Source organism: Corella eumyota, chromosome 7 (genome assembly GCF_963082875.1).
Source record: "Corella eumyota chromosome 7, kaCorEumy4.1, whole genome shotgun sequence".
NCBI classification, from domain to species: domain Eukaryota; kingdom Metazoa; phylum Chordata; class Ascidiacea; order Phlebobranchia; family Corellidae; genus Corella; species Corella eumyota.
In genome coordinates, this window is record NC_137496.1 from 7,961,941 (window position 1) to 7,977,383 (window position 15,443).

At 37.4% G+C, this 15,443-nt stretch overlaps 54 non-coding genes across 54 annotated transcripts; all 54 read left to right on the forward strand.

The window, feature by feature from the left end:
• Window positions 1-65: 65 nt before the first annotated feature.
• Window positions 66-184, forward strand: LOC145761020 (5S ribosomal RNA). The gene has a single exon (XR_014287000.1). It is a non-coding gene; the product is annotated as a 5S ribosomal RNA (ribosomal RNA).
• Window positions 185-346: 162 nt separating this feature from the next.
• LOC145760813 (5S ribosomal RNA) lies at window positions 347-465 on the forward strand. Its single transcript, XR_014286805.1, has one exon. It is a non-coding gene; the product is annotated as a 5S ribosomal RNA (ribosomal RNA).
• A 168-nt stretch (window positions 466-633) lies between these two features.
• On the forward strand, window positions 634-752 carry LOC145760825 (5S ribosomal RNA). The gene has a single exon (XR_014286816.1). It is a non-coding gene; the product is annotated as a 5S ribosomal RNA (ribosomal RNA).
• A 168-nt stretch (window positions 753-920) lies between these two features.
• LOC145761273 (5S ribosomal RNA) lies at window positions 921-1,039 on the forward strand. Its single transcript, XR_014287237.1, has one exon. It is a non-coding gene; the product is annotated as a 5S ribosomal RNA (ribosomal RNA).
• Window positions 1,040-1,207: 168 nt separating this feature from the next.
• LOC145760837 (5S ribosomal RNA) lies at window positions 1,208-1,326 on the forward strand. Its single transcript, XR_014286827.1, has one exon. It is a non-coding gene; the product is annotated as a 5S ribosomal RNA (ribosomal RNA).
• A 162-nt stretch (window positions 1,327-1,488) lies between these two features.
• LOC145760849 (5S ribosomal RNA) lies at window positions 1,489-1,607 on the forward strand. Its single transcript, XR_014286838.1, has one exon. It is a non-coding gene; the product is annotated as a 5S ribosomal RNA (ribosomal RNA).
• A 168-nt stretch (window positions 1,608-1,775) lies between these two features.
• On the forward strand, window positions 1,776-1,894 carry LOC145761021 (5S ribosomal RNA). Its single transcript, XR_014287001.1, has one exon. It is a non-coding gene; the product is annotated as a 5S ribosomal RNA (ribosomal RNA).
• Window positions 1,895-2,056: 162 nt separating this feature from the next.
• On the forward strand, window positions 2,057-2,175 carry LOC145760860 (5S ribosomal RNA). Its single transcript, XR_014286849.1, has one exon. It is a non-coding gene; the product is annotated as a 5S ribosomal RNA (ribosomal RNA).
• Window positions 2,176-2,343: 168 nt separating this feature from the next.
• Window positions 2,344-2,462, forward strand: LOC145760872 (5S ribosomal RNA). Its single transcript, XR_014286860.1, has one exon. It is a non-coding gene; the product is annotated as a 5S ribosomal RNA (ribosomal RNA).
• Window positions 2,463-2,630: 168 nt separating this feature from the next.
• Window positions 2,631-2,749, forward strand: LOC145760885 (5S ribosomal RNA). Its single transcript, XR_014286871.1, has one exon. It is a non-coding gene; the product is annotated as a 5S ribosomal RNA (ribosomal RNA).
• Window positions 2,750-2,917: 168 nt separating this feature from the next.
• LOC145761022 (5S ribosomal RNA) lies at window positions 2,918-3,036 on the forward strand. The gene has a single exon (XR_014287002.1). It is a non-coding gene; the product is annotated as a 5S ribosomal RNA (ribosomal RNA).
• A 162-nt stretch (window positions 3,037-3,198) lies between these two features.
• Window positions 3,199-3,317, forward strand: LOC145760897 (5S ribosomal RNA). Its single transcript, XR_014286883.1, has one exon. It is a non-coding gene; the product is annotated as a 5S ribosomal RNA (ribosomal RNA).
• Window positions 3,318-3,485: 168 nt separating this feature from the next.
• LOC145760909 (5S ribosomal RNA) lies at window positions 3,486-3,604 on the forward strand. Its single transcript, XR_014286894.1, has one exon. It is a non-coding gene; the product is annotated as a 5S ribosomal RNA (ribosomal RNA).
• Window positions 3,605-3,772: 168 nt separating this feature from the next.
• LOC145760920 (5S ribosomal RNA) lies at window positions 3,773-3,891 on the forward strand. Its single transcript, XR_014286905.1, has one exon. It is a non-coding gene; the product is annotated as a 5S ribosomal RNA (ribosomal RNA).
• Window positions 3,892-4,059: 168 nt separating this feature from the next.
• LOC145760932 (5S ribosomal RNA) lies at window positions 4,060-4,178 on the forward strand. The gene has a single exon (XR_014286916.1). It is a non-coding gene; the product is annotated as a 5S ribosomal RNA (ribosomal RNA).
• A 162-nt stretch (window positions 4,179-4,340) lies between these two features.
• Window positions 4,341-4,459, forward strand: LOC145760944 (5S ribosomal RNA). The gene has a single exon (XR_014286927.1). It is a non-coding gene; the product is annotated as a 5S ribosomal RNA (ribosomal RNA).
• Window positions 4,460-4,627: 168 nt separating this feature from the next.
• On the forward strand, window positions 4,628-4,746 carry LOC145761275 (5S ribosomal RNA). Its single transcript, XR_014287239.1, has one exon. It is a non-coding gene; the product is annotated as a 5S ribosomal RNA (ribosomal RNA).
• A 168-nt stretch (window positions 4,747-4,914) lies between these two features.
• Window positions 4,915-5,033, forward strand: LOC145760956 (5S ribosomal RNA). The gene has a single exon (XR_014286938.1). It is a non-coding gene; the product is annotated as a 5S ribosomal RNA (ribosomal RNA).
• Window positions 5,034-5,195: 162 nt separating this feature from the next.
• Window positions 5,196-5,314, forward strand: LOC145760967 (5S ribosomal RNA). Its single transcript, XR_014286949.1, has one exon. It is a non-coding gene; the product is annotated as a 5S ribosomal RNA (ribosomal RNA).
• Window positions 5,315-5,482: 168 nt separating this feature from the next.
• On the forward strand, window positions 5,483-5,601 carry LOC145761023 (5S ribosomal RNA). The gene has a single exon (XR_014287003.1). It is a non-coding gene; the product is annotated as a 5S ribosomal RNA (ribosomal RNA).
• Window positions 5,602-5,763: 162 nt separating this feature from the next.
• Window positions 5,764-5,882, forward strand: LOC145760979 (5S ribosomal RNA). The gene has a single exon (XR_014286960.1). It is a non-coding gene; the product is annotated as a 5S ribosomal RNA (ribosomal RNA).
• Window positions 5,883-6,050: 168 nt separating this feature from the next.
• Window positions 6,051-6,169, forward strand: LOC145760990 (5S ribosomal RNA). Its single transcript, XR_014286971.1, has one exon. It is a non-coding gene; the product is annotated as a 5S ribosomal RNA (ribosomal RNA).
• Window positions 6,170-6,337: 168 nt separating this feature from the next.
• Window positions 6,338-6,456, forward strand: LOC145761002 (5S ribosomal RNA). Its single transcript, XR_014286982.1, has one exon. It is a non-coding gene; the product is annotated as a 5S ribosomal RNA (ribosomal RNA).
• Window positions 6,457-6,624: 168 nt separating this feature from the next.
• On the forward strand, window positions 6,625-6,743 carry LOC145761014 (5S ribosomal RNA). Its single transcript, XR_014286994.1, has one exon. It is a non-coding gene; the product is annotated as a 5S ribosomal RNA (ribosomal RNA).
• Window positions 6,744-6,905: 162 nt separating this feature from the next.
• LOC145761025 (5S ribosomal RNA) lies at window positions 6,906-7,024 on the forward strand. Its single transcript, XR_014287005.1, has one exon. It is a non-coding gene; the product is annotated as a 5S ribosomal RNA (ribosomal RNA).
• Window positions 7,025-7,192: 168 nt separating this feature from the next.
• LOC145761024 (5S ribosomal RNA) lies at window positions 7,193-7,311 on the forward strand. The gene has a single exon (XR_014287004.1). It is a non-coding gene; the product is annotated as a 5S ribosomal RNA (ribosomal RNA).
• A 168-nt stretch (window positions 7,312-7,479) lies between these two features.
• LOC145761276 (5S ribosomal RNA) lies at window positions 7,480-7,598 on the forward strand. Its single transcript, XR_014287240.1, has one exon. It is a non-coding gene; the product is annotated as a 5S ribosomal RNA (ribosomal RNA).
• Window positions 7,599-7,766: 168 nt separating this feature from the next.
• Window positions 7,767-7,885, forward strand: LOC145761037 (5S ribosomal RNA). The gene has a single exon (XR_014287016.1). It is a non-coding gene; the product is annotated as a 5S ribosomal RNA (ribosomal RNA).
• A 162-nt stretch (window positions 7,886-8,047) lies between these two features.
• Window positions 8,048-8,166, forward strand: LOC145761049 (5S ribosomal RNA). The gene has a single exon (XR_014287027.1). It is a non-coding gene; the product is annotated as a 5S ribosomal RNA (ribosomal RNA).
• Window positions 8,167-8,334: 168 nt separating this feature from the next.
• Window positions 8,335-8,453, forward strand: LOC145761026 (5S ribosomal RNA). The gene has a single exon (XR_014287006.1). It is a non-coding gene; the product is annotated as a 5S ribosomal RNA (ribosomal RNA).
• Window positions 8,454-8,615: 162 nt separating this feature from the next.
• On the forward strand, window positions 8,616-8,734 carry LOC145761061 (5S ribosomal RNA). The gene has a single exon (XR_014287038.1). It is a non-coding gene; the product is annotated as a 5S ribosomal RNA (ribosomal RNA).
• A 168-nt stretch (window positions 8,735-8,902) lies between these two features.
• On the forward strand, window positions 8,903-9,021 carry LOC145761072 (5S ribosomal RNA). Its single transcript, XR_014287049.1, has one exon. It is a non-coding gene; the product is annotated as a 5S ribosomal RNA (ribosomal RNA).
• A 168-nt stretch (window positions 9,022-9,189) lies between these two features.
• On the forward strand, window positions 9,190-9,308 carry LOC145761084 (5S ribosomal RNA). Its single transcript, XR_014287060.1, has one exon. It is a non-coding gene; the product is annotated as a 5S ribosomal RNA (ribosomal RNA).
• Window positions 9,309-9,476: 168 nt separating this feature from the next.
• Window positions 9,477-9,595, forward strand: LOC145761096 (5S ribosomal RNA). The gene has a single exon (XR_014287071.1). It is a non-coding gene; the product is annotated as a 5S ribosomal RNA (ribosomal RNA).
• Window positions 9,596-9,757: 162 nt separating this feature from the next.
• LOC145761108 (5S ribosomal RNA) lies at window positions 9,758-9,876 on the forward strand. Its single transcript, XR_014287082.1, has one exon. It is a non-coding gene; the product is annotated as a 5S ribosomal RNA (ribosomal RNA).
• A 168-nt stretch (window positions 9,877-10,044) lies between these two features.
• LOC145761027 (5S ribosomal RNA) lies at window positions 10,045-10,163 on the forward strand. The gene has a single exon (XR_014287007.1). It is a non-coding gene; the product is annotated as a 5S ribosomal RNA (ribosomal RNA).
• Window positions 10,164-10,325: 162 nt separating this feature from the next.
• On the forward strand, window positions 10,326-10,444 carry LOC145761119 (5S ribosomal RNA). The gene has a single exon (XR_014287093.1). It is a non-coding gene; the product is annotated as a 5S ribosomal RNA (ribosomal RNA).
• A 168-nt stretch (window positions 10,445-10,612) lies between these two features.
• Window positions 10,613-10,731, forward strand: LOC145761132 (5S ribosomal RNA). Its single transcript, XR_014287105.1, has one exon. It is a non-coding gene; the product is annotated as a 5S ribosomal RNA (ribosomal RNA).
• A 168-nt stretch (window positions 10,732-10,899) lies between these two features.
• On the forward strand, window positions 10,900-11,018 carry LOC145761144 (5S ribosomal RNA). The gene has a single exon (XR_014287116.1). It is a non-coding gene; the product is annotated as a 5S ribosomal RNA (ribosomal RNA).
• A 168-nt stretch (window positions 11,019-11,186) lies between these two features.
• Window positions 11,187-11,305, forward strand: LOC145761028 (5S ribosomal RNA). Its single transcript, XR_014287008.1, has one exon. It is a non-coding gene; the product is annotated as a 5S ribosomal RNA (ribosomal RNA).
• A 162-nt stretch (window positions 11,306-11,467) lies between these two features.
• LOC145761156 (5S ribosomal RNA) lies at window positions 11,468-11,586 on the forward strand. The gene has a single exon (XR_014287127.1). It is a non-coding gene; the product is annotated as a 5S ribosomal RNA (ribosomal RNA).
• A 168-nt stretch (window positions 11,587-11,754) lies between these two features.
• Window positions 11,755-11,873, forward strand: LOC145761167 (5S ribosomal RNA). Its single transcript, XR_014287138.1, has one exon. It is a non-coding gene; the product is annotated as a 5S ribosomal RNA (ribosomal RNA).
• A 168-nt stretch (window positions 11,874-12,041) lies between these two features.
• On the forward strand, window positions 12,042-12,160 carry LOC145761178 (5S ribosomal RNA). Its single transcript, XR_014287149.1, has one exon. It is a non-coding gene; the product is annotated as a 5S ribosomal RNA (ribosomal RNA).
• Window positions 12,161-12,328: 168 nt separating this feature from the next.
• On the forward strand, window positions 12,329-12,447 carry LOC145761190 (5S ribosomal RNA). Its single transcript, XR_014287160.1, has one exon. It is a non-coding gene; the product is annotated as a 5S ribosomal RNA (ribosomal RNA).
• Window positions 12,448-12,615: 168 nt separating this feature from the next.
• Window positions 12,616-12,734, forward strand: LOC145761203 (5S ribosomal RNA). The gene has a single exon (XR_014287171.1). It is a non-coding gene; the product is annotated as a 5S ribosomal RNA (ribosomal RNA).
• A 168-nt stretch (window positions 12,735-12,902) lies between these two features.
• Window positions 12,903-13,021, forward strand: LOC145761029 (5S ribosomal RNA). Its single transcript, XR_014287009.1, has one exon. It is a non-coding gene; the product is annotated as a 5S ribosomal RNA (ribosomal RNA).
• A 162-nt stretch (window positions 13,022-13,183) lies between these two features.
• Window positions 13,184-13,302, forward strand: LOC145761215 (5S ribosomal RNA). The gene has a single exon (XR_014287182.1). It is a non-coding gene; the product is annotated as a 5S ribosomal RNA (ribosomal RNA).
• Window positions 13,303-13,470: 168 nt separating this feature from the next.
• LOC145761226 (5S ribosomal RNA) lies at window positions 13,471-13,589 on the forward strand. Its single transcript, XR_014287193.1, has one exon. It is a non-coding gene; the product is annotated as a 5S ribosomal RNA (ribosomal RNA).
• Window positions 13,590-13,757: 168 nt separating this feature from the next.
• Window positions 13,758-13,876, forward strand: LOC145761238 (5S ribosomal RNA). The gene has a single exon (XR_014287204.1). It is a non-coding gene; the product is annotated as a 5S ribosomal RNA (ribosomal RNA).
• Window positions 13,877-14,044: 168 nt separating this feature from the next.
• On the forward strand, window positions 14,045-14,163 carry LOC145761251 (5S ribosomal RNA). The gene has a single exon (XR_014287216.1). It is a non-coding gene; the product is annotated as a 5S ribosomal RNA (ribosomal RNA).
• Window positions 14,164-14,325: 162 nt separating this feature from the next.
• On the forward strand, window positions 14,326-14,444 carry LOC145761263 (5S ribosomal RNA). The gene has a single exon (XR_014287227.1). It is a non-coding gene; the product is annotated as a 5S ribosomal RNA (ribosomal RNA).
• A 168-nt stretch (window positions 14,445-14,612) lies between these two features.
• Window positions 14,613-14,731, forward strand: LOC145761278 (5S ribosomal RNA). Its single transcript, XR_014287241.1, has one exon. It is a non-coding gene; the product is annotated as a 5S ribosomal RNA (ribosomal RNA).
• Window positions 14,732-14,899: 168 nt separating this feature from the next.
• Window positions 14,900-15,018, forward strand: LOC145761274 (5S ribosomal RNA). The gene has a single exon (XR_014287238.1). It is a non-coding gene; the product is annotated as a 5S ribosomal RNA (ribosomal RNA).
• A 162-nt stretch (window positions 15,019-15,180) lies between these two features.
• LOC145761286 (5S ribosomal RNA) lies at window positions 15,181-15,299 on the forward strand. The gene has a single exon (XR_014287249.1). It is a non-coding gene; the product is annotated as a 5S ribosomal RNA (ribosomal RNA).
• Window positions 15,300-15,443: the final 144 nt, after the last annotated feature.

Sequence of the window (15,443 nt, forward strand, 5' to 3'; positions counted from 1 at the left end):
AGTCATTTATTTTATTTTAAATATACACGGTTAATGATAAATGTGTTGGCTCACCACATCACATTGCCTACGACCATACCACGTTGAGTACACCCCATCTCGTCCGATCTGGGAAGTTAAGCAACGTCGGGCCCGGTTAGTACTTGGATGGGTGACCGCCTGGGAATACCGGGTGTCGTAGGTATTTTATAAGTTTTATAGCATATTAGAAAGTACCTTATGTATAAGTCATTTTTATAGAAATTTTTGAAAATTAATATATTTGATATAATTGCTAGGCGACGCAAGTCATTTATTTTATTTTAAATATACACGTTTAATGATAAATGTGTTGGCACATCACATTGCCTACGACCATACCACGTTGAGTACACCCCATCTCGTCCGATCTGGGAAGTTAAGCAACGTCGGGCCCGGTTAGTACTTGGATGGGTGACCGCCTGGGAATACCGGGTGTCGTAGGCATTTTATAAGTTTTATAGCATATTAGAAAGTACTTTATGTAGAAGTAATTTTTTATCAAAATTTTTGAAAATTAATATATTTGATATAACTTCTAAGGGACGCAAGTCATTTATTTTATTTTAAATATACACGGTTAATGATAAATGTGTTGGCTCACCACATCACATTGCCTACGACCATACCACGTTGAGTACACCCCATCTCGTCCGATCTGGGAAGTTAAGCAACGTCGGGCCCGGTTAGTACTTGGATGGGTGACCGCCTGGGAATACCGGGTGTCGTAGGCATTTTATAAGTTTTATAGCATATTCGAAAGTACTTTATGTAGAAGTCATTTTTTATCAAAATTTTTGAAAATTAATATATTTGATATAACTTCTAAGGGACGCAAGTCATTTATTTTATTTTAAATATACACGGTTAATGATAAATGTGTTGGCTCACCACATCACATTGCCTACGACCATACCACGTTGAGTACACCCCATCTCGTCCGATCTGGGAAGTTAAGCAACGTCGGGCCCGGTTAGTACTTGGATGGGTGACCGCCTGGGAATACCGGGTGTCTTAGGCATTTTATAAGTTTTATAGCATATTAGAAAGTACTTTATGTAGAAGTCATTTTTTATCAAAATTTTTGAAAATTAATATATTTGATATAACTTCTAAGGGACGCAAGTCATTTATTTTATTTTAAATATACACGGTTAATGATAAATGTGTTGGCTCACCACATCACATTGCCTACGACCATACCACGTTGAGTACACCCCATCTCGTCCGATCTGGGAAGTTAAGCAACGTCGGGCCCGGTTAGTACTTGGATGGGTGACCGCCTGGGAATACCGGGTGTCGTAGGCATTTTATAAGTTTTATAGCATATTAGAAAGTACCTTATGTATAAGTCATTTTTATAGAAATTTTTGAAAATTAATATATTTGATATAATTGCTAGGCGACGCAAGTCATTTATTTTATTTTAAATATACACGTTTAATGATAAATGTGTTGGCACATCACATTGCCTACGACCATACCACGTTGAGTACACCCCATCTCGTCCGATCTGGGAAGTTAAGCAACGTCGGGCCCGGTTAGTACTTGGATGGGTGACCGCCTGGGAATACCGGGTGTCGTAGGCATTTTATAAGTTTTATAGCATATTAGAAAGTACTTTATGTAGAAGTCATTTTTTATCAAAATTTTTGAAAATTAATATATTTGATATAACTTCTAAGGGACGCAAGTCATTTATTTTATTTTAAATATACACGGTTAATGATAAATGTGTTGGCTCACCACATCACATTGCCTACGACCATACCACGTTGAGTACACCCCATCTCGTCCGATCTGGGAAGTTAAGCAACGTCGGGCCCGGTTAGTACTTGGATGGGTGACCGCCTGGGAATACCGGGTGTCGTAGGTATTTTATAAGTTTTATAGCATATTAGAAAGTACCTTATGTATAAGTCATTTTTATAGAAATTTTTGAAAATTAATATATTTGATATAATTGCTAGGCGACGCAAGTCATTTATTTTATTTTAAATATACACGTTTAATGATAAATGTGTTGGCACATCACATTGCCTACGACCATACCACGTTGAGTACACCCCATCTCGTCCGATCTGGGAAGTTAAGCAACGTCGGGCCCGGTTAGTACTTGGATGGGTGACCGCCTGGGAATACCGGGTGTCGTAGGCATTTTATAAGTTTTATAGCATATTAGAAAGTACTTTATGTAGAAGTAATTTTTTATCAAAATTTTTGAAAATTAATATATTTGATATAACTTCTAAGGGACGCAAGTCATTTATTTTATTTTAAATATACACGGTTAATGATAAATGTGTTGGCTCACCACATCACATTGCCTACGACCATACCACGTTGAGTACACCCCATCTCGTCCGATCTGGGAAGTTAAGCAACGTCGGGCCCGGTTAGTACTTGGATGGGTGACCGCCTGGGAATACCGGGTGTCGTAGGCATTTTATAAGTTTTATAGCATATTAGAAAGTACTTTATGTAGAAGTCATTTTTTATCAAAATTTTTGAAAATTAATATATTTGATATAACTTCTAAGGGACGGAAGTCATTTATTTTATTTTAAATATACACGGTTAATGATAAATGTGTTGGCTCACCACATCACATTGCCTACGACCATACCACGTTGAGTACACCCCATCTCGTCCGATCTGGGAAGTTAAGCAACGTCGGGCCCGGTTAGTACTTGGATGGGTGACCGCCTGGGAATACCGGGTGTCGTAGGCATTTTATAAGTTTTATAGCATATTAGAAAGTACTTTATGTAGAAGTCATTTTTTATCAAAATTTTTGAAAATTAATATATTTGATATAACTTCTAAGGGACGCAAGTCATTTATTTTATTTTAAATATACACGGTTAATGATAAATGTGTTGGCTCACCACATCACATTGCCTACGACCATACCACGTTGAGTACACCCCATCTCGTCCGATCTGGGAAGTTAAGCAACGTCGGGCCCGGTTAGTACTTGGATGGGTGACCGCCTGGGAATACCGGGTGTCGTAGGTATTTTATAAGTTTTATAGCATATTAGAAAGTACCTTATGTATAAGTCATTTTTATAGAAATTTTTGAAAATTAATATATTTGATATAATTGCTAGGCGACGCAAGTCATTTATTTTATTTTAAATATACACGTTTAATGATAAATGTGTTGGCACATCACATTGCCTACGACCATACCACGTTGAGTACACCCCATCTCGTCCGATCTGGGAAGTTAAGCAACGTCGGGCCCGGTTAGTACTTGGATGGGTGACCGCCTGGGAATACCGGGTGTCGTAGGCATTTTATAAGTTTTATAGCATATTAGAAAGTACTTTATGTAGAAGTAATTTTTTATCAAAATTTTTGAAAATTAATATATTTGATATAACTTCTAAGGGACGCAAGTCATTTATTTTATTTTAAATATACACGGTTAATGATAAATGTGTTGGCTCACCACATCACATTGCCTACGACCATACCACGTTGAGTACACCCCATCTCGTCCGATCTGGGAAGTTAAGCAACGTCGGGCCCGGTTAGTACTTGGATGGGTGACCGCCTGGGAATACCGGGTGTCGTAGGCATTTTATAAGTTTTATAGCATATTCGAAAGTACTTTATGTAGAAGTCATTTTTTATCAAAATTTTTGAAAATTAATATATTTGATATAACTTCTAAGGGACGCAAGTCATTTATTTTATTTTAAATATACACGGTTAATGATAAATGTGTTGGCTCACCACATCACATTGCCTACGACCATACCACGTTGAGTACACCCCATCTCGTCCGATCTGGGAAGTTAAGCAACGTCGGGCCCGGTTAGTACTTGGATGGGTGACCGCCTGGGAATACCGGGTGTCGTAGGCATTTTATAAGTTTTATAGCATATTAGAAAGTACTTTATGTAGAAGTCATTTTTTATCAAAATTTTTGAAAATTAATATATTTGATATAACTTCTAAGGGACGCAAGTCATTTATTTTATTTTAAATATACACGGTTAATGATAAATGTGTTGGCTCACCACATCACATTGCCTACGACCATACCACGTTGAGTACACCCCATCTCGTCCGATCTGGGAAGTTAAGCAACGTCGGGCCCGGTTAGTACTTGGATGGGTGACCGCCTGGGAATACCGGGTGTCGTAGGCATTTTATAAGTTTTATAGCATATTAGAAAGTACCTTATGTATAAGTCATTTTTATAGAAATTTTTGAAAATTAATATATTTGATATAATTGCTAGGCGACGCAAGTCATTTATTTTATTTTAAATATACACGTTTAATGATAAATGTGTTGGCACATCACATTGCCTACGACCATACCACGTTGAGTACACCCCATCTCGTCCGATCTGGGAAGTTAAGCAACGTCGGGCCCGGTTAGTACTTGGATGGGTGACCGCCTGGGAATACCGGGTGTCGTAGGCATTTTATAAGTTTTATAGCATATTAGAAAGTACTTTATGTAGAAGTCATTTTTTATCAAAATTTTTGAAAATTAATATATTTGATATAACTTCTAAGGGACGCAAGTCATTTATTTTATTTTAAATATACACGGTTAATGATAAATGTGTTGGCTCACCACATCACATTGCCTACGACCATACCACGTTGAGTACACCCCATCTCGTCCGATCTGGGAAGTTAAGCAACGTCGGGCCCGGTTAGTACTTGGATGGGTGACCGCCTGGGAATACCGGGTGTCTTAGGCATTTTATAAGTTTTATAGCATATTAGAAAGTACTTTATGTAGAAGTCATTTTTTATCAAAATTTTTGAAAATTAATATATTTGATATAACTTCTAAGGGACGCAAGTCATTTATTTTATTTTAAATATACACGGTTAATGATAAATGTGTTGGCTCACCACATCACATTGCCTACGACCATACCACGTTGAGTACACCCCATCTCGTCCGATCTGGGAAGTTAAGCAACGTCGGGCCCGGTTAGTACTTGGATGGGTGACCGCCTGGGAATACCGGGTGTCGTAGGCATTTTATAAGTTTTATAGCATATTAGAAAGTACCTTATGTATAAGTCATTTTTATAGAAATTTTTGAAAATTAATATATTTGATATAATTGCTAGGCGACGCAAGTCATTTATTTTATTTTAAATATACACGTTTAATGATAAATGTGTTGGCACATCACATTGCCTACGACCATACCACGTTGAGTACACCCCATCTCGTCCGATCTGGGAAGTTAAGCAACGTCGGGCCCGGTTAGTACTTGGATGGGTGACCGCCTGGGAATACCGGGTGTCGTAGGCATTTTATAAGTTTTATAGCATATTAGAAAGTACTTTATGTAGAAGTCATTTTTTATCAAAATTTTTGAAAATTAATATATTTGATATAACTTCTAAGGGACGCAAGTCATTTATTTTATTTTAAATATACACGGTTAATGATAAATGTGTTGGCTCACCACATCACATTGCCTACGACCATACCACGTTGAGTACACCCCATCTCGTCCGATCTGGGAAGTTAAGCAACGTCGGGCCCGGTTAGTACTTGGATGGGTGACCGCCTGGGAATACCGGGTGTCGTAGGTATTTTATAAGTTTTATAGCATATTAGAAAGTACCTTATGTATAAGTCATTTTTATAGAAATTTTTGAAAATTAATATATTTGATATAATTGCTAGGCGACGCAAGTCATTTATTTTATTTTAAATATACACGTTTAATGATAAATGTGTTGGCACATCACATTGCCTACGACCATACCACGTTGAGTACACCCCATCTCGTCCGATCTGGGAAGTTAAGCAACGTCGGGCCCGGTTAGTACTTGGATGGGTGACCGCCTGGGAATACCGGGTGTCGTAGGCATTTTATAAGTTTTATAGCATATTAGAAAGTACTTTATGTAGAAGTAATTTTTTATCAAAATTTTTGAAAATTAATATATTTGATATAACTTCTAAGGGACGCAAGTCATTTATTTTATTTTAAATATACACGGTTAATGATAAATGTGTTGGCTCACCACATCACATTGCCTACGACCATACCACGTTGAGTACACCCCATCTCGTCCGATCTGGGAAGTTAAGCAACGTCGGGCCCGGTTAGTACTTGGATGGGTGACCGCCTGGGAATACCGGGTGTCGTAGGCATTTTATAAGTTTTATAGCATATTCGAAAGTACTTTATGTAGAAGTCATTTTTTATCAAAATTTTTGAAAATTAATATATTTGATATAACTTCTAAGGGACGCAAGTCATTTATTTTATTTTAAATATACACGGTTAATGATAAATGTGTTGGCTCACCACATCACATTGCCTACGACCATACCACGTTGAGTACACCCCATCTCGTCCGATCTGGGAAGTTAAGCAACGTCGGGCCCGGTTAGTACTTGGATGGGTGACCGCCTGGGAATACCGGGTGTCGTAGGCATTTTATAAGTTTTATAGCATATTAGAAAGTACTTTATGTAGAAGTCATTTTTTATCAAAATTTTTGAAAATTAATATATTTGATATAACTTCTAAGGGACGCAAGTCATTTATTTTATTTTAAATATACACGGTTAATGATAAATGTGTTGGCTCACCACATCACATTGCCTACGACCATACCACGTTGAGTACACCCCATCTCGTCCGATCTGGGAAGTTAAGCAACGTCGGGCCCGGTTAGTACTTGGATGGGTGACCGCCTGGGAATACCGGGTGTCGTAGGCATTTTATAAGTTTTATAGCATATTAGAAAGTACCTTATGTATAAGTCATTTTTATAGAAATTTTTGAAAATTAATATATTTGATATAATTGCTAGGCGACGCAAGTCATTTATTTTATTTTAAATATACACGTTTAATGATAAATGTGTTGGCACATCACATTGCCTACGACCATACCACGTTGAGTACACCCCATCTCGTCCGATCTGGGAAGTTAAGCAACGTCGGGCCCGGTTAGTACTTGGATGGGTGACCGCCTGGGAATACCGGGTGTCGTAGGCATTTTATAAGTTTTATAGCATATTAGAAAGTACTTTATGTAGAAGTCATTTTTTATCAAAATTTTTGAAAATTAATATATTTGATATAACTTCTAAGGGACGCAAGTCATTTATTTTATTTTAAATATACACGGTTAATGATAAATGTGTTGGCTCACCACATCACATTGCCTACGACCATACCACGTTGAGTACACCCCATCTCGTCCGATCTGGGAAGTTAAGCAACGTCGGGCCCGGTTAGTACTTGGATGGGTGACCGCCTGGGAATACCGGGTGTCGTAGGTATTTTATAAGTTTTATAGCATATTAGAAAGTACTTTATGTAGAAGTCATTTTTTATCAAAATTTTTGAAAATTAATATATTTGATATAACTTCTAAGGGACGCAAGTCATTTATTTTATTTTAAATATACACGGTTAATGATAAATGTGTTGGCTCACCACATCACATTGCCTACGACCATACCACGTTGAGTACACCCCATCTCGTCCGATCTGGGAAGTTAAGCAACGTCGGGCCCGGTTAGTACTTGGATGGGTGACCGCCTGGGAATACCGGGTGTCTTAGGCATTTTATAAGTTTTATAGCATATTAGAAAGTACTTTATGTAGAAGTCATTTTTTATCAAAATTTTTGAAAATTAATATATTTGATATAACTTCTAAGGGACGCAAGTCATTTATTTTATTTTAAATATACACGGTTAATGATAAATGTGTTGGCTCACCACATCACATTGCCTACGACCATACCACGTTGAGTACACCCCATCTCGTCCGATCTGGGAAGTTAAGCAACGTCGGGCCCGGTTAGTACTTGGATGGGTGACCGCCTGGGAATACCGGGTGTCGTAGGCATTTTATAAGTTTTATAGCATATTAGAAAGTACCTTATGTATAAGTCATTTTTATAGAAATTTTTGAAAATTAATATATTTGATATAATTGCTAGGCGACGCAAGTCATTTATTTTATTTTAAATATACACGTTTAATGATAAATGTGTTGGCACATCACATTGCCTACGACCATACCACGTTGAGTACACCCCATCTCGTCCGATCTGGGAAGTTAAGCAACGTCGGGCCCGGTTAGTACTTGGATGGGTGACCGCCTGGGAATACCGGGTGTCGTAGGCATTTTATAAGTTTTATAGCATATTAGAAAGTACTTTATGTAGAAGTCATTTTTTATCAAAATTTTTGAAAATTAATATATTTGATATAACTTCTAAGGGACGCAAGTCATTTATTTTATTTTAAATATACACGGTTAATGATAAATGTGTTGGCTCACCACATCACATTGCCTACGACCATACCACGTTGAGTACACCCCATCTCGTCCGATCTGGGAAGTTAAGCAACGTCGGGCCCGGTTAGTACTTGGATGGGTGACCGCCTGGGAATACCGGGTGTCGTAGGTATTTTATAAGTTTTATAGCATATTAGAAAGTACCTTATGTATAAGTCATTTTTATAGAAATTTTTGAAAATTAATATATTTGATATAATTGCTAGGCGACGCAAGTCATTTATTTTATTTTAAATATACACGTTTAATGATAAATGTGTTGGCACATCACATTGCCTACGACCATACCACGTTGAGTACACCCCATCTCGTCCGATCTGGGAAGTTAAGCAACGTCGGGCCCGGTTAGTACTTGGATGGGTGACCGCCTGGGAATACCGGGTGTCGTAGGCATTTTATAAGTTTTATAGCATATTAGAAAGTACTTTATGTAGAAGTAATTTTTTATCAAAATTTTTGAAAATTAATATATTTGATATAACTTCTAAGGGACGCAAGTCATTTATTTTATTTTAAATATACACGGTTAATGATAAATGTGTTGGCTCACCACATCACATTGCCTACGACCATACCACGTTGAGTACACCCCATCTCGTCCGATCTGGGAAGTTAAGCAACGTCGGGCCCGGTTAGTACTTGGATGGGTGACCGCCTGGGAATACCGGGTGTCGTAGGCATTTTATAAGTTTTATAGCATATTCGAAAGTACTTTATGTAGAAGTCATTTTTTATCAAAATTTTTGAAAATTAATATATTTGATATAACTTCTAAGGGACGCAAGTCATTTATTTTATTTTAAATATACACGGTTAATGATAAATGTGTTGGCTCACCACATCACATTGCCTACGACCATACCACGTTGAGTACACCCCATCTCGTCCGATCTGGGAAGTTAAGCAACGTCGGGCCCGGTTAGTACTTGGATGGGTGACCGCCTGGGAATACCGGGTGTCGTAGGCATTTTATAAGTTTTATAGCATATTAGAAAGTACTTTATGTAGAAGTCATTTTTTATCAAAATTTTTGAAAATTAATATATTTGATATAACTTCTAAGGGACGCAAGTCATTTATTTTATTTTAAATATACACGGTTAATGATAAATGTGTTGGCTCACCACATCACATTGCCTACGACCATACCACGTTGAGTACACCCCATCTCGTCCGATCTGGGAAGTTAAGCAACGTCGGGCCCGGTTAGTACTTGGATGGGTGACCGCCTGGGAATACCGGGTGTCGTAGGCATTTTATAAGTTTTATAGCATATTAGAAAGTACCTTATGTATAAGTCATTTTTATAGAAATTTTTGAAAATTAATATATTTGATATAATTGCTAGGCGACGCAAGTCATTTATTTTATTTTAAATATACACGTTTAATGATAAATGTGTTGGCACATCACATTGCCTACGACCATACCACGTTGAGTACACCCCATCTCGTCCGATCTGGGAAGTTAAGCAACGTCGGGCCCGGTTAGTACTTGGATGGGTGACCGCCTGGGAATACCGGGTGTCGTAGGCATTTTATAAGTTTTATAGCATATTAGAAAGTACTTTATGTAGAAGTCATTTTTTATCAAAATTTTTGAAAATTAATATATTTGATATAACTTCTAAGGGACGCAAGTCATTTATTTTATTTTAAATATACACGGTTAATGATAAATGTGTTGGCTCACCACATCACATTGCCTACGACCATACCACGTTGAGTACACCCCATCTCGTCCGATCTGGGAAGTTAAGCAACGTCGGGCCCGGTTAGTACTTGGATGGGTGACCGCCTGGGAATACCGGGTGTCGTAGGTATTTTATAAGTTTTATAGCATATTAGAAAGTACCTTATGTATAAGTCATTTTTATAGAAATTTTTGAAAATTAATATATTTGATATAATTGCTAGGCGACGCAAGTCATTTATTTTATTTTAAATATACACGTTTAATGATAAATGTGTTGGCACATCACATTGCCTACGACCATACCACGTTGAGTACACCCCATCTCGTCCGATCTGGGAAGTTAAGCAACGTCGGGCCCGGTTAGTACTTGGATGGGTGACCGCCTGGGAATACCGGGTGTCGTAGGCATTTTATAAGTTTTATAGCATATTAGAAAGTACTTTATGTAGAAGTAATTTTTTATCAAAATTTTTGAAAATTAATATATTTGATATAACTTCTAAGGGACGCAAGTCATTTATTTTATTTTAAATATACACGGTTAATGATAAATGTGTTGGCTCACCACATCACATTGCCTACGACCATACCACGTTGAGTACACCCCATCTCGTCCGATCTGGGAAGTTAAGCAACGTCGGGCCCGGTTAGTACTTGGATGGGTGACCGCCTGGGAATACCGGGTGTCGTAGGCATTTTATAAGTTTTATAGCATATTAGAAAGTACTTTATGTAGAAGTCATTTTTTATCAAAATTTTTGAAAATTAATATATTTGATATAACTTCTAAGGGACGGAAGTCATTTATTTTATTTTAAATATACACGGTTAATGATAAATGTGTTGGCTCACCACATCACATTGCCTACGACCATACCACGTTGAGTACACCCCATCTCGTCCGATCTGGGAAGTTAAGCAACGTCGGGCCCGGTTAGTACTTGGATGGGTGACCGCCTGGGAATACCGGGTGTCGTAGGCATTTTATAAGTTTTATAGCATATTAGAAAGTACTTTATGTAGAAGTCATTTTTTATCAAAATTTTTGAAAATTAATATATTTGATATAACTTCTAAGGGACGCAAGTCATTTATTTTATTTTAAATATACACGGTTAATGATAAATGTGTTGGCTCACCACATCACATTGCCTACGACCATACCACGTTGAGTACACCCCATCTCGTCCGATCTGGGAAGTTAAGCAACGTCGGGCCCGGTTAGTACTTGGATGGGTGACCGCCTGGGAATACCGGGTGTCGTAGGTATTTTATAAGTTTTATAGCATATTAGAAAGTACCTTATGTATAAGTCATTTTTATAGAAATTTTTGAAAATTAATATATTTGATATAATTGCTAGGCGACGCAAGTCATTTATTTTATTTTAAATATACACGTTTAATGATAAATGTGTTGGCACATCACATTGCCTACGACCATACCACGTTGAGTACACCCCATCTCGTCCGATCTGGGAAGTTAAGCAACGTCGGGCCCGGTTAGTACTTGGATGGGTGACCGCCTGGGAATACCGGGTGTCGTAGGCATTTTATAAGTTTTATAGCATATTAGAAAGTACTTTATGTAGAAGTAATTTTTTATCAAAATTTTTGAAAATTAATATATTTGATATAACTTCTAAGGGACGCAAGTCATTTATTTTATTTTAAATATACACGGTTAATGATAAATGTGTTGGCTCACCACATCACATTGCCTACGACCATACCACGTTGAGTACACCCCATCTCGTCCGATCTGGGAAGTTAAGCAACGTCGGGCCCGGTTAGTACTTGGATGGGTGACCGCCTGGGAATACCGGGTGTCGTAGGCATTTTATAAGTTTTATAGCATATTCGAAAGTACTTTATGTAGAAGTCATTTTTTATCAAAATTTTTGAAAATTAATATATTTGATATAACTTCTAAGGGACGCAAGTCATTTATTTTATTTTAAATATACACGGTTAATGATAAATGTGTTGGCTCACCACATCACATTGCCTACGACCATACCACGTTGAGTACACCCCATCTCGTCCGATCTGGGAAGTTAAGCAACGTCGGGCCCGGTTAGTACTTGGATGGGTGACCGCCTGGGAATACCGGGTGTCGTAGGCATTTTATAAGTTTTATAGCATATTAGAAAGTACTTTATGTAGAAGTCATTTTTTATCAAAATTTTTGAAAATTAATATATTTGATATAACTTCTAAGGGACGCAAGTCATTTATTTTATTTTAAATATACACGGTTAATGATAAATGTGTTGGCTCACCACATCACATTGCCTACGACCATACCACGTTGAGTACACCCCATCTCGTCCGATCTGGGAAGTTAAGCAACGTCGGGCCCGGTTAGTACTTGGATGGGTGACCGCCTGGGAATACCGGGTGTCGTAGGCATTTTATAAGTTTTATAGCATATTAGAAAGTACTTTATGTAGAAGTCATTTTTTATCAAAATTTTTGAAAATTAATATATTTGATATAACTTCTAAGGGACGGAAGTCATTTATTTTATTTTAAATATACACGGTTAATGATAAATGTGTTGGCTCACCACATCACATTGCCTACGACCATACCACGTTGAGTACACCCCATCTCGTCCGATCTGGGAAGTTAAGCAACGTCGGGCCCGGTTAGTACTTGGATGGGTGACCGCCTGGGAATACCGGGTGTCGTAGGCATTTTATAAGTTTTATAGCATATTAGAAAGTACTTTATGTAGAAGTCATTTTTTATCAAAATTTTTGAAAATTAATATATTTGATATAACTTCTAAGGGACGCAAGTCATTTATTTTATTTTAAATATACACGGTTAATGATAAATGTGTTGGCTCACCACATCACATTGCCTACGACCATACCACGTTGAGTACACCCCATCTCGTCCGATCTGGGAAGTTAAGCAACGTCGGGCCCGGTTAGTACTTGGATGGGTGACCGCCTGGGAATACCGGGTGTCGTAGGTATTTTATAAGTTTTATAGCATATTAGAAAGTACCTTATGTATAAGTCATTTTTATAGAAATTTTTGAAAATTAATATATTTGATATAATTGCTAGGCGACGCAAGTCATTTATTTTATTTTAAATATACACGTTTAATGATAAATGTGTTGGCACATCACATTGCCTACGACCATACCACGTTGAGTACACCCCATCTCGTCCGATCTGGGAAGTTAAGCAACGTCGGGCCCGGTTAGTACTTGGATGGGTGACCGCCTGGGAATACCGGGTGTCGTAGGCATTTTATAAGTTTTATAGCATATTAGAAAGTACTTTATGTAGAAGTAATTTTTTATCAAAATTTTTGAAAATTAATATATTTGATATAACTTCTAAGGGACGCAAGTCATTTATTTTATTTTAAATATACACGGTTAATGATAAATGTGTTGGCTCACCACATCACATTGCCTACGACCATACCACGTTGAGTACACCCCATCTCGTCCGATCTGGGAAGTTAAGCAACGTCGGGCCCGGTTAGTACTTGGATGGGTGACCGCCTGGGAATACCGGGTGTCGTAGGCATTTTATAAGTTTTATAGCATATTCGAAAGTACTTTATGTAGAAGTCATTTTTTATCAAAATTTTTGAAAATTAATATATTTGATATAACTTCTAAGGGACGCAAGTCATTTATTTTATTTTAAATATACACGGTTAATGATAAATGTGTTGGCTCACCACATCACATTGCCTACGACCATACCACGTTGAGTACACCCCATCTCGTCCGATCTGGGAAGTTAAGCAACGTCGGGCCCGGTTAGTACTTGGATGGGTGACCGCCTGGGAATACCGGGTGTCGTAGGCATTTTATAAGTTTTATAGCATATTAGAAAGTACTTTATGTAGAAGTCATTTTTTATCAAAATTTTTGAAAATTAATATATTTGATATAACTTCTAAGGGACGCAAGTCATTTATTTTATTTTAAATATACACGGTTAATGATAAATGTGTTGGCTCACCACATCACATTGCCTACGACCATACCACGTTGAGTACACCCCATCTCGTCCGATCTGGGAAGTTAAGCAACGTCGGGCCCGGTTAGTACTTGGATGGGTGACCGCCTGGGAATACCGGGTGTCGTAGGCATTTTATAAGTTTTATAGCATATTAGAAAGTACCTTATGTATAAGTCATTTTTATAGAAATTTTTGAAAATTAATATATTTGATATAATTGCTAGGCGACGCAAGTCATTTATTTTATTTTAAATATACACGTTTAATGATAAATGTGTTGGCACATCACATTGCCTACGACCATACCACGTTGAGTACACCCCATCTCGTCCGATCTGGGAAGTTAAGCAACGTCGGGCCCGGTTAGTACTTGGATGGGTGACCGCCTGGGAATACCGGGTGTCGTAGGCATTTTATAAGTTTTATAGCATATTAGAAAGTACTTTATGTAGAAGTCATTTTTTATCAAAATTTTTGAAAATTAATATATTTGATATAACTTCTAAGGGACGCAAGTCATTTATTTTATTTTAAATATACACGGTTAATGATAAATGTGTTGGCTCACCACATCACATTGCCTACGACCATACCACGTTGAGTACACCCCATCTCGTCCGATCTGGGAAGTTAAGCAACGTCGGGCCCGGTTAGTACTTGGATGGGTGACCGCCTGGGAATACCGGGTGTCTTAGGCATTTTATAAGTTTTATAGCATATTAGAAAGTACTTTATGTAGAAGTCATTTTTTATCAAAATTTTTGAAAATTAATATATTTGATATAACTTCTAAGGGACGCAAGTCATTTATTTTATTTTAAATATACACGGTTAATGATAAATGTGTTGGCTCACCACATCACATTGCCTACGACCATACCACGTTGAGTACACCCCATCTCGTCCGATCTGGGAAGTTAAGCAACGTCGGGCCCGGTTAGTACTTGGATGGGTGACCGCCTGGGAATACCGGGTGTCGTAGGCATTTTATAAGTTTTATAGCATATTAGAAAGTACCTTATGTATAAGTCATTTTTATAGAAATTTTTGAAAATTAATATATTTGATATAATTGCTAGGCGACGCAAGTCATTTATTTTATTTTAAATATACACGTTTAATGATAAATGTGTTGGCACATCACATTGCCTACGACCATACCACGTTGAGTACACCCCATCTCGTCCGATCTGGGAAGTTAAGCAACGTCGGGCCCGGTTAGTACTTGGATGGGTGACCGCCTGGGAATACCGGGTGTCGTAGGCATTTTATAAGTTTTATAGCATATTAGAAAGTACTTTATGTAGAAGTCATTTTTTATCAAAATTTTTGAAAATTAATATATTTGATATAACTTCTAAGGGACGCAAGTCATTTATTTTATTTTAAATATACACGGTTAATGATAAA